General features: G+C 34.3%; 1 pseudogene across 1 annotated transcript; it reads right to left on the reverse strand.

Annotated features, from left to right (window-relative positions):
- Nucleotides 1-993: 993 nt before the first annotated feature.
- On the reverse strand, nucleotides 994-4,886 carry LOC144834467 (uncharacterized; annotated as a pseudogene). Its single transcript, XR_013610976.1, has 8 exons — nucleotides 4,747-4,886; nucleotides 3,442-3,510; nucleotides 3,131-3,244; nucleotides 2,935-3,043; nucleotides 2,548-2,747; nucleotides 2,056-2,221; nucleotides 1,777-1,880; nucleotides 994-1,607 (listed from the first exon to the last, which is right to left on the reverse strand). The product of XR_013610976.1 is annotated as an uncharacterized LOC144834467 (transcript).
- Nucleotides 4,887-14,888: the final 10,002 nt, after the last annotated feature.

Consider the following 14,888-nt stretch of genomic DNA (forward strand, 5'->3'; position numbering starts at 1 on the left):
AATGCTTCATATTGAAATGTGAAAAGTGAAATTGTTGCTTCTGGTTAAATTATTGATTAAAATGAAAACCAAAAAAAACAGTAAACATTAAAATCTCTTAACACTTTTATTTAAAACAATATAGGCATAGGCCTAACTGCCACCAGGCATGACACTGTCTTCACAAAAAGCAGTATGTTTATGATACATGATTCACTATATTTAGAGGTTCATGATAAAAAAAAAAGCCACAATCTTGTATTTGTAATCGAAAAAAATGTTTTGTACAGTACATATTAAACCTTTGCAATAAAACCGATGCAATGTAATGTTTTAAAATTAGATTTATTAAGACCTTTAATGGTGGTTGTACAAAAAGTTAACTTTTGTGTCTAATACTGTCAATGGTAACTGGGTTATATGCCTAAATATGGAAATTGGGGTTATATCAAAATACACAATAATTAATAATTAATATTAATAATTAATATATTTTTTTATATTACTTTTGATGGAATCAACACCAGTCTGTTTCTCCGTGTCAAACAAAATTGGCATCATAAATATGGCCAAAGTAGATTTCTAATCTATAAAGAATGCTTAATCAAATTACTATGCGATTCTTAAACAATCTTTTCCATTATTAACATAGCATCATATTAAAGGTAGATAATATACAAATATTTACTGAGCTGAGGGGATAAATTTGTATTTAACGAACTTAATTTTGAAAACATAATTACCTGGAGACAACAGTTTTATATCAGTTTCAGGTGATAAGCCTATTGCTTGCCTCCAAAATGGGCACATCTGGTGTCCATACTCAAAAATTGGATCTACCATCCCATTCCACTTTTTGTATATGTTATCTGTTATATCAAAATACACAATATTTTTTTTTCCTTTTTATGGAAAGTGTAAATTTTTAAGTAAAAGGGAGCAAATTTAAGCAGACTTTTTTAATATTAAAAGTAAATATTTGTATAAAACATTTTAACATGATAGGCCTAAAAAAATTGTTAAATATAATTACTATGTTACATTAAATCAGTTTCCTGTAAAGGTATTATGTTTTTTTTTTTCTTAAAATGTATTTCTAATTCTAAAACATATCAAAAACAATTTGCTTCAGATTATGGCTTTAAATTACTTATTTTTATAACACTTGTTTGAATTTCAAATAAGCCCTAAAAGCCCTCAAATGAGGAACTTTCAACCTTATCTTTTGACTGCTTATAAATACAACTTTAAAAAAAACATATCAAAATTTGCTTCAGATTAGGGCTTTCAATTACTTATTTTTACAACACTTGTTTAAATTTCAAATAAGCCCTAAAAGCCCTCAATGAGGAACTTTCAACCTTATCTTTTGACTGCTTATAAATGCAACTTTCAAAAAACTTCCAAACCCATCTGCACTTAGCTTGATACTTACAATCAAGCACAAAGTGTGCCTTGTAGCATACATCAACTGCTTTCAGTAGGGAAGGTTGCTTGACAATTTTTTTTTCAATTACCACAAAGTGCTCAGTACTTGCTAACTTATCTGCTCCAAGAGCCAATATGTAGGGCTGTGGGTGGGTGTGGTGGCTGACATTTTCCAAGTATTGGTCGATATTTATTATTTCCTGGATAAAAAACAAAAACATTTAACTATATATTTAACTTTAATTAACTTCTTATATTCCAGACTTCAGTCCATAAAACAAAATAATACAAATAGTAAGAGAAATACTTATTACTATATGAAAGTACAACTACAATCATTTTGGCTAAATAATAATAAAAGTTACGTACTCGTCGTGAATCTATAAAAGTTGTCAAGATGGAATCAACACCAGTCTGTTTCTTCGTGTCAAATAGAATCGGCATCATAAATATGGCCAAAGTAGATTTCTGATCTATAAAGAATGCTTAATCAAATTACCATGAGATTCTTAAACAATCTTTTCCATTAATAACATTTTTTAAAAATTTACAAATAGCATCATATTAAAGGTAGATAATATACAAATATTTACTGAGCTGAGGGGATGAATTTGTATTTAACGAACTTAATTTTGAAAAAATAATTACCTGGAGACAACAGTTTTATATCAGTTTCAGGTGATAAGCCTATTGCTTGCCTCCAAAATGGGCACATCTGGTGTCCATACTCACAAATTGGATCTACCATCCCATTCCACTTTTTGTATATGTTATCTGTTACTTCTGGATAGAGTGAATTAAAATCCTGGTCAATCTATAAAAAGGAATGTAGAAAAATAGTTTTTCACTACAAATAGAAATCTAAGATGCAGAGCAGACCACAGCATTAACAACTACACAGCATAATGGTAATAACTAATATTGCCGATTTTGGGTATTTTAACTACTCCATCAGTCGTGGCGCCAGCAGGGGGGGGGGGAAGAGCGTTGGTAGGAGGAGGCAGCCTTGGCGCCACCACTGTACTCCATGCGCATTTGACAACACAAGTTTTAAAAAAGCAGTATAAATTAAGTTGTCTACAGAGCAGTGATATAATAGCTGGTATATTATTGATATACAGTATGTGGAATTTGGCTTACCATACTCTCATCTAACAGTCTTGGAAATTTTTTTAAAATTTCCCCTACAGAACGTTCTTTATTTTTTATCCATTCAAACCTGTAGTTTGATGTAAGTTTCATTAGATGTTCAACTTGATGTTTTGGTCCCGTGTTATCTTGTAACCATTGTACTTTTTCAACAACATCTACATCTTCTGATAATGGTTCAGGATTACTTACTGCAGAAAAGTAACATATTACTGCATAATTAATCAATTTGTTATAATAGTTTTCATTGATTTCATCTGAACATAAGGATAACAAAACATGTATTAATTAGTGGTATTTATGTTATAAATATATGTTATAAAAAAAATAATAATAACTGATAAAATGAAAACAAAAACATTTATTATGTAGAAGTACCGGTAAATAGTGGTGTCAGATGGAAGGGATTCTGCTGTAATTTGTTGTTTTCAATTTCATTTTTTCTTTTTTCGTATTTATGATGTTGGATTTTTTGTAATATCACAAACTTGTGTAAAGACAGTCAATGTAATACTGTACATCAGTCTCGTGAATAAATAAAGTTTATATATATATAAAAAGTAAAATAAATTACCTGTACATGCAACTTTCTTCCTTGTACTACCATTCTTTTGCGAATGTATCGCAAATGCTCTTCTAGGTAACCTGTGGCCGGACGACCCCTTGCACCTTTACAGTAAAACGCTTCCTAAAGGGCAAATCATATAAATATTTTATATACAGTATATAGTAATTGGTATGTTGACTTTAAAAAATCAAACTTATTTATCACTTTCTAACATGACTGTCATTTTATTTAATTGTTTCATTCTATTTCATGTCAGTGTGTAGTTATTATTATATAAATTTGGTGTTAAATTGTTTGTTATAAAAACTGTTACTTACAAATCCAGTCTTTCCTTCAGGGTCCTTATCAAGCTCTGTGCCAAAGCATTTTTCTCAAATGAACCAGGACTGAAACAAAATATTGATTTACATGATTTACAAAATTACTAATTAAAAACATTTATATACTAACTTGCTAATATTTGATGAAGTACATACAGCTTAGATGAAAAATGATGATGCTTAATTAATGTTATTATTATAGTGTTTTTTTTTAGAATAGGTAATCTAAAACAATTTATATGTAAAGGTTTTGACATTATAGCTTAACACTTTGACTGCCAAACACGAAGATCTTCGTTTTTGGAAACACAACGCTTGACTGCCAAACACGAAGATCTTCGTTTTTCGCGTTTTTTTACGAAATCCGGTAGATAGGTTAATTATTGGTATATACTATCAATATGGACACTATATTCGGTCTGGACCGTCAAGATTTTACAATTTGAAAGTAACTAATCTGGTTATGAACGACTGTCAAAATGGTACCTGTCGAAATAACAAACACCGCGCATCACAGTAGCGCGTAGAGCGATGGCTTGGCGCATTGTGTATCGGTCTTTGGTTTTTGTGGATTGACATGTTTGTTTGTTATCAGAATAAAAAATAATGGAGTCATTTTCAATATGAAGTCTTTAATTTTATTATTGTATGTATACCCTAATTGTTTTGGTGTTTTACTGAAAGTGACCGAGTTTCACGCAACAAACTTGTTTTGAAATGGTATGGATATTATCATCAGTTTACTCTCTAGGCTAGGCCTAGGCCTAGTCGTAAAACAGTTCCGGACCAACTTTAGGCCTGGTTAACTAGGCCTGGTGTCTTTACTATGTGGATTTTGGCGAAACATTGATGTAAGATTTATGATTTATAAAATGTAATACATTTTTCGATTGTGATAACTTGTTTTTATAGGCCTATCGGTGCCGTGTAAGTAACTTTTTTGTTGATCTCACCGGACGATATTTTCATATTGTGATGTCTTGCACAAAATCGCGTATATCTCGACTTTCTTGTGCGAAACTACGAAAAACTCAAAAAGTGGGTTACTTTCATTTTACTATTACAATTTACATATTGTGATTTAAAAATCGTTCTTGGTACCATTGTAAAGCTAAAATCTTTATGATTATTTTAGTCTAAATTACATATAAATCAGATCACATACACGGTTTCAATCAGCTTTAATAAAAACATCGAATTGGGCTAAAAACACTGGCGGTGGCAGTTTCTAACTGGAAAAACCTCTGGCAGTCAAAGTGTTAATTAAATAGTACAATTTCAAATAATCTACAATACACATACTGTTTTCCATGACGGGACAATAGTTCCCCAACAAGAATTTTCACCATTTTTACTCTAGGTTTTTTGGTAAGAAATCCTGTTTCATCAATTGTTTTTATTATACTGCTTATCATCAGTTTTTTCAAGAATATCTCTGACATTCTATTTTTTAAAAAAAAGAAGACATTTAAGCCTACAGACGGCAAGAGTAAACATAATACGTAATTAAAAGTAAAAAAAAAAAACCGTCGGGTCAGAAAATCAAATCAAAAGAAATACAAAAATACAGTTTATATTATGTTTAAAATGCATAAGAAAAAATAAAAAAACTTACAAATAGTACAGTCACCTCTCTTCTTAATGTTGGCGGTGGTGGTGGTGACATTGAAGATTGTGACATGGAAGATTGTGACAATGAAGCTTGTGACACTGATAACAATGAATCTGGATCTGACAATACGCTATCATCAAAAGCAGAAACATCAAAGCATGAATAATCAACAGTCGAATTAGATGCAATACTTGACGATATATGTTCAAGACTACTGTCACTATCTTGACAAACATTGGTGAGGCATCCAAGTTCAATCAATGTAGTATTTCGTTGAAACTGTAGGAAAAGCATATTATTAGGACGGTTATTGATTTTGTTTGTAATTCTGCTAAAATTGTTGATATAAAGGCCCGATAGCAATCGACAATAAATTGATAAACATACATTTTTCTTACATAAAACAAAAGAAATTGGAACATTTTTCATTCTAGCGCTATACGAAAATCAAATGAGGTCATGATCAATAAAAACAATAAAATCATTGTATTGTCATAATATTATTGCTCATACTAATCATGAAGTCATTTGATTGGATGTGTAAAAATATTATTTTCATCAAAGGTATACTATAGTTCTAGGATAAAAACCTTTTAGATTTTTTTTGTTTTATGTATGAAAAATATATATTTATATTTATTTATCTTTTTTGTCCTATTGTAAATGGACCTTCAAGTTTTCAATAAACTCTGATCGCAAAGTTAATAACTCAACCGTTCTTTTCATAACTACTGTATGTGGTGTACCGCAAACTATATATATTAATATATTTATATATTAACATATTGATTTTACTATGCAAATCTTCAAACAATATAATTCTACAATTTGTTTATTAATATACATACAGTACTTACCTGTTCATAGTTTTAAATTTAGATTATAAGACAAATGCAGATTTTATATTAAATTAAATGGAGCCACAATATACCATGAGCAGTCTGTCACACTATGGCACTGTGTTACATGTAATGGTCGGCATAGGGTTAATTCCTGAGGTTTCTTAGAAGTTACTTCCTCTAATTCCGTAGGCTCCACAACAGCATATGCTTGCATATGCCTATTGTAATATGCTGTTTTCCATTTGTTTAGGATAAAGTAGGAACTATTTTCCACAATAACAATGTAATTTATTTTGGCAAAATGTGGTCCATCATCATTCCAATCCAAGAGAACCATAGTATTGGGCTTGTATGTGTACGGCTGAATTTTAATGCTCCCAGTTAGCATAACTTTGTCATTTATGTCAAATCTGAGCAAATTACATACAGTGGCTGCATTATCCATGGTTGAAACATCAACAAGTACCTGATCAGTGACTTCTACATCAAAGTCTAAATTCTTCTGTCGGAAAAAACCATAACATTGTTGTAGCTGATGCCTATCTGACACAGTTTTCTCTATGTTTTTAAAATTGTTGCAGACAACAGCCCAACGCTTTAGTGGCTTGTGTTTTGCCTCTTTACGCATAGTTGAATATTGATTCAGTGGCCCCAATCTTCTTATCAAATGTGGATAGTGGATGATGAAATGATGTTTTGGAATAAGATGACGTTCTTGAAAAAGTTTCAAGAAAAGTTGATGGTGATCTCTAGTCAGAGACTTTAACACCAATATACCGTCGTATGTAATAGATGGAGCCGTAACTATTTTGTATATGTCAATTAGTATCAACAACATCTCCCAAACATCTGAATTTTCATCAATTAGGTCTCCGATTATTACTGGAAGGTACATGGCTAAGCAATGCATTTGTGCTGATGTCTGACCACTTGCACCAGATGGATTATCAAGTGCTGATTGCTTGATGGCACATGGTTTATTTTTCTTATCCACAAAACCGTAATTAAATGATGATAACCGATTGTTAAAATCTTTCAAACTAAAACATCCTTCATCTACAAGAACTTTCAAAGTAAGTTTTATTTCCAGTGGCATAATACCTTCTAAAAAGTCATGCATGATATCCACAGCATAGTTACTACTCACATGAAAATTTGTTACTTTGTTTAACTCTGAAGATCGTTTAAGTCCTGTTAGTTTCATATCATTCAAGAGTATATCTGCATTAAAACTTTCAATGTCTCTCATTAGTGTTTCATCTTCAACAAGTAGTTCTTGCGTAATTTGCTTTGAGGCTTTACATAGTCGACAGGGGTAGCTAGCACTAAAACTTCCAGAATAACCTAGCATCTCATGCAAGCCAAGATTGTCCCCAATTACTTGAAAAAGTACTGGTCGTACATATCCTACATATGATGTGCTAGAAATATGAAGGCCATTCCTTTCCATTTCATTCAGTTCCTTTACTAGCACAGAAAGTATGCTATCAATTCCATACTTTGTGACCTTTGATCTAAAGCTGCTAATAATATATGATTTAATGCTGCCTGAAACTGTGTCGGTAAACAAGGTAGGCTGATGTAAAAAGCAGCTAATTTGTTTACTCCCTTTTTAGAGCCTAGAGGATTTCCAGTTTCATAATCATCACAATACAGCAAGATTGGAATAGTAATTATTTCAGGCTTAGACACATTATCTTTAAAGTAACTGCCATCTTGATATGTTTCTAAAATACAACTATCCTTGGAAGCTGACTCATTAATAATTGCTTCCATAACTCCTGGCTGTTCCAAAAACTTTTGTATTGTTTTATGAATAGGTATATACTGAAATGTATTATTTTTAATGTTATGACATAATGCTCCAGTTGAGCTAGAGGTACGTGAACTAACTGATTGTCCCAAAACCTTTGATTCTGAATTAATGAGATAGCCATTTTCTTTAAAATATTTGTCTTGTTGGTGTTGTGTGCGAAACATATTGAATAAATTAGCTTCTTGTAATTTACTAAACAATACATCAATTTCATTAAGATCACCGTCTGTGACATGGGACCTCTTTTGAATATCTATAAAAATTGACTTAATTTGTTTCTTTAGGTTTTCAATTACAGTGCTAAAGAGGTCCTCAACATCACGAATTACAGTTTGAACAGAGGATTGTGCCATTGACGATGCTCTCATGTTTGCTATAAAATATGCAACAGATTTTAAAATATCATCTGTATTGTGTGTATCTTCAAAATGTTTGTTTTGTTGATGAGCACCTCCATCATGATCCATATCATCATCAGAATAATGTTCCTCTCCTTCATTTTGTTCTACTGGTAGGCCTACTTGTATTTCAGAATTATCTGTTTGTATGTGTTGAGCTAAAATATGCCGTTTATATGAAGAAATATGCGAGAATGTTGTTGTGCCACCATCTTGACTACATAGAACAAAAGTTGAAGTGCCAGAATGAATTCCATGAATGTATTTTAGATGGTTAAATAGTTCTTTCACTCCACCAGGTATTAATTTTAAACATTTAAAACAAAGCATTTTAAAAAAAGGTTGAGTTGAATGAAAGAAACAATCAAATGTTGCTTACATGTTTCCTTAGTCTTTCTGAAAATTTGGCTCTAATGCCGATCTTTGGTATGAGGGATACAATGTCTGACTCACTCAAGAGCTGCAAGGCTGCCATATCAACACCATTTTCTGTCATGTGAAACAAAATCAGTTTATTCCTAATGTTCTATCTTTTGCATTGCAAATTTTCAAAAACTGCCATTGGCTCCACCAAGGCCTATTAGGCCTAATTATGTATTATATTATTTCCATTTCATCTTGAAAACAAAATCATAAATAGGCCTGTATTAGTGTATAAATAACTTGTTGTGGCCTAGGCCTAATAACAACAATACAAATTTATTTTTAGCTTAGGGACTATAGGCGAGCCTTAATATTATAGTCCTATATAAAGAGGCTACTTGTAGGCTACTTCCTAGCCTAGTCTATATAAAGAGGCTACCAGAAGGCTAGTTCCTAGCCTAGTCTTTAGTAAAGTAGTATTGTAATGTGGGGATAAGAACAAACATACTCAGTATTCAATTCTCTTAATTATCGGTAATTTTTGTTTGATCATAAAATAGATACTCTAAAACTTAAAAGTAATAAATAGTATTTCAAATAAACTATCCTCTGATTAATACTAATGGATAGGCCAATTTTAGAATCTGAGTTTTCTTTTTTTTTTTTTTGGCAGAAAAATCTAATTTTATAGATCGGAGTTTTGTAGAGTGTTTTAGGCCAGGCAGGGTGTTGAGTTAACATTGCAGAGTAGTTCTGATGAGTGAATACAGGGCTTCCCCTTTTATGCCTACAACATTTCGTATTATTATTATATTTTGTGTTCAACTTGCGCAGCACAATTTGAATTGCACAAGAAAATACTTGCTCATAACATAAGGTTGTTACAAAAATGTGTATAATTCTCAATAAAATAATGATAAAACCCTCTGTCTGAGCATGGGTGTGTAGAAAGCGACGACCTCGAATTGGACGACCCCAACGACCCGGGCGACCTCGAATTGGACGACCTAGAATTGGACGACCCATAACACGAAACCGACGACCCCTATAGCCTAGCCTAGCCTAGCCTAGGCCTAAGTGTGGTATTAACATCCCGAAGCCGAACATAGCCAAAGATCTTTAAACCATACCTTATATAATACTCGCAAGCAAGCAATTGGTTGAAAAAATACAGAAATATCGCCATTTGATACTGAATGTGTCGACGACACGAACAAACGAACATATATGGAACGCCAAGAGTGCATCATTAAAACTGCATTTGACTCGATTGGCACACGAAATATCATAAACATGGCAAACCGGGTCAAAAAACGGCCCCTTTTTCAGCGGCGGGTAAGGTTTGCTCAGTGGATTGGACATCGCTAACCCAAATAATCAAATCAAATCAAATCACCTTACCCGCCGCTGAAAAAGGGGCCGTTTTGACCTGATTTCCAATGTTTATGATATTTTGTGTGCTAATCGAGTCGAATGCAGTTTTAATAATGCACTCTTGGTGTTCCATATCTGTTCGTTTGTTCGTGTCGACACATTCAGTATCAAATGGCGATATTTCTGTATTTTTTCAATCAATTGCTTGCTTACGAGTATTATATAAGGTATGGTTTAAAGATCTTTGGCTATGTTCGGCTTCGGGATGTTATACCACACTTAGGCCTAGGCTAGGCTAGGCTATAGGAGTCGTCGGTTTCGTGTTATGGGTCGTCCAATTCTAGGTCGTCCAATTCGAGGTCGCCCGGGTCGTTGGGGTCGTCCAATTCGAGGTCGTCGCTTTCTACACACCCCTATAGCATATCATGTGGTGACGCTTAAGTATTTGTACAAAGACACTGAAATTCAGTTGGATTTCTGTTGATGCTATAATATTATTCTTGACTTTGAACCAGGAAGACATGTTATCAGCATTTTGAATTATATTATACATAAAGTAAAGGTAAAGGAGTCCTGTATTCATTTCTGAACGTAGGTTAATGAGCTGTTAGGAGCTCATTGTACTAAGCCTCAGCATTATGTGGTAGGGTGGCCAGTTCCTTTCCACGCCACCTTATCCTCCCTAGTATTTTCAACCAGGTACTCATACAGCTGAGGCAGACTGGGAGTGGTCAGGAAATGAACCTGGGTCTCTATGTATGACAGTCAATTGTGTCCTAACTACTTGGCTTTTTGTTAAAGGACCAAACAAAAGCTTTTTATTTTTAAATTGAAATGTTTAACTTTGTATGTGCTTTTCTTGACCTATTGGATTGAAGTCTGTTACTGTACCTCTTATACTTGTGATTGTTCTGAATTCTAGCAAAATGCATAAAAAGTGAAAGATTTTATTTGTTTTATAATGTTGGCATCTCACTGAAATTTACCAATCATTCAATGCATCCTTAATATATTAGTAATTATATTACTGAAGTAAGATTATTACATTTTGGTTATCGTACATTTAAAACAAATTTTAAATGCTTGCTTTGTAAAATTTGTTAATATGGAATTATATTCTAGTCAAGTAATACTACTCCAACATACTAAACCATGAAATAAGCTGATAAAAAAAAATACTGTGCTAACCAAAATTGTTATTTGTTGGTTTTTTCAGAAGTAAAGACGATAGAAACTAAGTATTGTTTGACAAGATGGCTACATCAGGTACAGTAGATCCTTATTAAAAGTGCTAGTCGGTTTTTAACAAATCCTGATTTTCACACACACCCATTCTCACAGATGGCATCTTTAGAATAATTTAATGATACGGTACTGTACAGGTATTTCATTAAGACAAACAAAAAATGGTGTCTTTTCCTATTACAGTATACTGTTGGTAACTAACCTTTATTGGGGGTGTGTAGAAAGCGACGACCTCGAATTGGACGACCCCAACGACCCGGGCGACCTCGAATTGGACGACCTAGAATTGGACGACCCATAACACGAAACCGACGACTCCTATAGCCTAGCCTAGCCTAGGCCTAAGTGTGGTATAACATCCCGAAGCCGAACATAGCCAAAGATCTTTAAACCATACCTTATATAATACTCGTAAGCAAGCAATTGATTGAAAAAATACAGAAATATCGCCATTTGATACTGAATGTGTCGACACGAACAAACGAACAGATATGGAACACCAAGAGTGCATTATTAAAACTGCATTCGACTCGATTAGCACACAAAATATCATAAACATTGGAAATCAGGTCAAAACGGCCCCTTTTTCAGCGGCGGGTAAGGTGATTTGATTTGATTTGATTATTTGGGTTAGCGATGTCCAATCCACTGAGCAAACCTTACCCGCCGCTGAAAAAGGGGCCGTTTTTTGACCCGGTTTGCCATGTTTATGATATTTCGTGTGCCAATCGAGTCAAATGCAGTTTTAATGATGCACTCTTGGCGTTCCATATATGTTCGTTTGTTCGTGTCGTCGACACATTCAGTATCAAATGGCGATATTTCTGTATTTTTTCAACCAATTGCTTGCTTGCGAGTATTATATAAGGTATGGTTTAAAGATCTTTGGCTATGTTCGGCTTCGGGATGTTAATACCACACTTAGGCCTAGGCTAGGCTAGGCTAGGCTATAGGGGTCGTCGGTTTCGTGTTATGGGTCGTCCAATTCTAGGTCGTCCAATTCGAGGTCGCCCGGGTCGTTGGGGTCGTCCAATTCGAGGTCGTCGCTTTCTACACACCCGTCTGAGCATGGAGTTATAAAATTATATACCTCCATAAGTTGATCTACGTAATTTTTAATTATTAATACCGATTATTTATATTGGGCACATTATGTGCAGTATACATAGATTTTGGTCCCCCACTTTTCCCTCTACAGTAGGCCAGCTATTCTGCCTGTTATTAATATAGCTATGCTTCTCCATTGGATCTAGGCTATACTACTCCGCCTTAATTAGTTTATGCCTAGGTCTAGGCCTAGGGTTTAGGTTTTAACTATAGGAGAGGCACATTATATAGGCAGGTCTAAAGTCAAGCTAAGGCATGCCTATAATCATATTATAATACTAGGCCTATGATATATGTTATAAGTTTCTCACCATTAAATGTACCGACAAGTTCTGTAAACCCCCACTCTTCCAATAGCGCGTCCATGTTTTTCAGCTCCTTGTACTGTACACTGCATGCACGTGTGTACCAATAATGTCGTCATCACAGTACTCAATCATTGGTTCAAAGTATAGGTTTATTCCTTCATGTATTCGACAAAAACTCAATGTTTGGGCGATTTGTGTATTTACCCAACATATAGTGAGTCTTACGAAATTGTAAGCAAAGAACATAATAAATGGGTAGATTTTACCCAACTTAAATGACACATCGGTGTACCAAAGTTGGGCATTAATATCATTTAACCAACTTGAAATAATATACAGATTCTGGGCAAAAATTTACCAACAAAAGAGGATAGTAAATTTACCCAGTATATTTTACCCATATTTTTTACAGTGTATGCTTGTGTAAATATGACACTCTACAACATCAGTTGCAACTGCCACTTTCCTCTCCCAGTCTATAAAGTGTTGATCCTCCGTATTGTAGATTTCGTTTCCTCCATGTTTTGCCCATAGATAAATTCAGTAATGATAGACATAAAATATGCTCCAGGCAAATGCCGATGAACTGTACAATATTCTTGTGTGCGAGTTGTTGGTGTATTTGAGCCTCCCTTATAATTTGCTTCTCCAAATGAGCCCTGAGCAACAGTCTTCTTGTAATCACAATCTAGTAGTCTGGTAACATTTGATGGGATTTTTCGAAGAACATGAAAACTCCGCAAATCAAACATTGAATGGATTATTTATTATGCAGAGATAATTTGATTTAATTCCCACCCAGTCCAGACCCTGTAATGTGTGGTGTAGCTCTGTTGTTTGCCGGTGGTGGTGGGACCGTAATTCTTCTAATTGTAACCCTGGGTTATTATTCTCTGATTGTTTTTTATGGTGGGTTACTATTAGAAGGGGGGTTACTATTAGAGTAGTGGGTTACTATTACTAATCTTAAATTAGGCACCTGAAAATAGTAAGTGCCCGCCCCATATAGCCAAATACTGTATGATAACCTATGTCATTCTTATCAGATGTTTGCGGTCTGCAAATCGATTTCTATACGTGTTTCACAAGTCTGTATTTTCAGACATAAATCGAAATAAAAACAAATAAGTAAAAAAAAGACAACATATGAATACAGACTTGGGGCAAGTCTATTTCACAGCATGGAGCAGCGCCCTCTCCAAACTAGGCTTATTACAACCAAAGATTGTATAGCTCCGCTACTATGTTAATAATGTTTGGTATCGTATTGCTACTGCTTGTGTCAGCTGATTCACTTGTCATTAGAGCACTCAAAACGCGTTTAAAGGATGGTGTTTGAACAGCTTCTAATGATTTCATGTTGTCAGGTGATAATGTAGTGTCGGACTGTGTATGAGTCAGCTTGGTGGTTGTAACATGCAATCGGTTAGAGGTTTTCACTGACGTCAAGTCATCAGTGGCAGTGGATTCGTCTGCTGCGTTTTCAACTTTGACGACTTGATCTGCTGCATCATTGACAGCATTGCTAGGATTTGAGACTACAGGCTGCTCTTGCTGATCATCCACTGCGTCATTAGCACAATCCACATCATCTTCACCATTGGCATTGGCTTGATTGACGACGTTTTCAGCTACTACAGCAGGATTTACCGGGTTGTCAGCATCAATAGATGGATCCGCCGCATCGTTAGAAGGATCCTCACAATGTTAATCCGCAGTTACAGTTGAATCATCAATGGGAGATGTTACGAAGATCCATTCTCTGGACATGTACCGTCCAAATTGGGCCATATTCGAGACTCTGATAAATAATATGCTTAGTTGCACGGAGCCCGTAAAGGGACATTAGTTGAAAAAATATATATATTATTTCGAGGGAACGAAATAATATTATTGAATGTGTCCTACCTTGTTACAATAATGGCAAGTTGTTTGCTTAAAATAACATTTGTCTGGAAAATGGTTATTCTTTCCACAGCGAAAACATTGTTTCGTCTTCTTAACTGTATTTGATTTTGACTTCTTTTTGTAAGCAATTTTTTTTACATTTTCAACTGCAGCTGCGCCAGATCTCTTACATTTCTTGTTGCAGTCTCGATGCTAGTTGCAATTTCAACAGCTTTTTCCAGTGTCCGTGCTTTTTCTGCCAAAAGACTTCTTTGAATTCCGTCATTATGGACGCCACAAACTAGACGATCTCGTAACATTGTATTGAGCGAGGCTCCAAAGTTACAGAATTCTGCCAGCGATCGAAGTGATACCATAAATTCAGGCACCGTTTCATTATCACGTCGAAATCGTGAGTTGAATTTGTATCGCTGTACAATTTCACAAGGCACGGGACTGTGATGCCCATTCATAACTGTTGTTGCTTGTTGC

This window comes from Antedon bifida, chromosome 2, assembly GCF_963402885.1.
Source record: "Antedon bifida chromosome 2, ecAntBifi1.1, whole genome shotgun sequence".
In the NCBI taxonomy this organism is placed as follows: Eukaryota; Metazoa; Echinodermata; class Crinoidea; order Comatulida; family Antedonidae; genus Antedon; species Antedon bifida.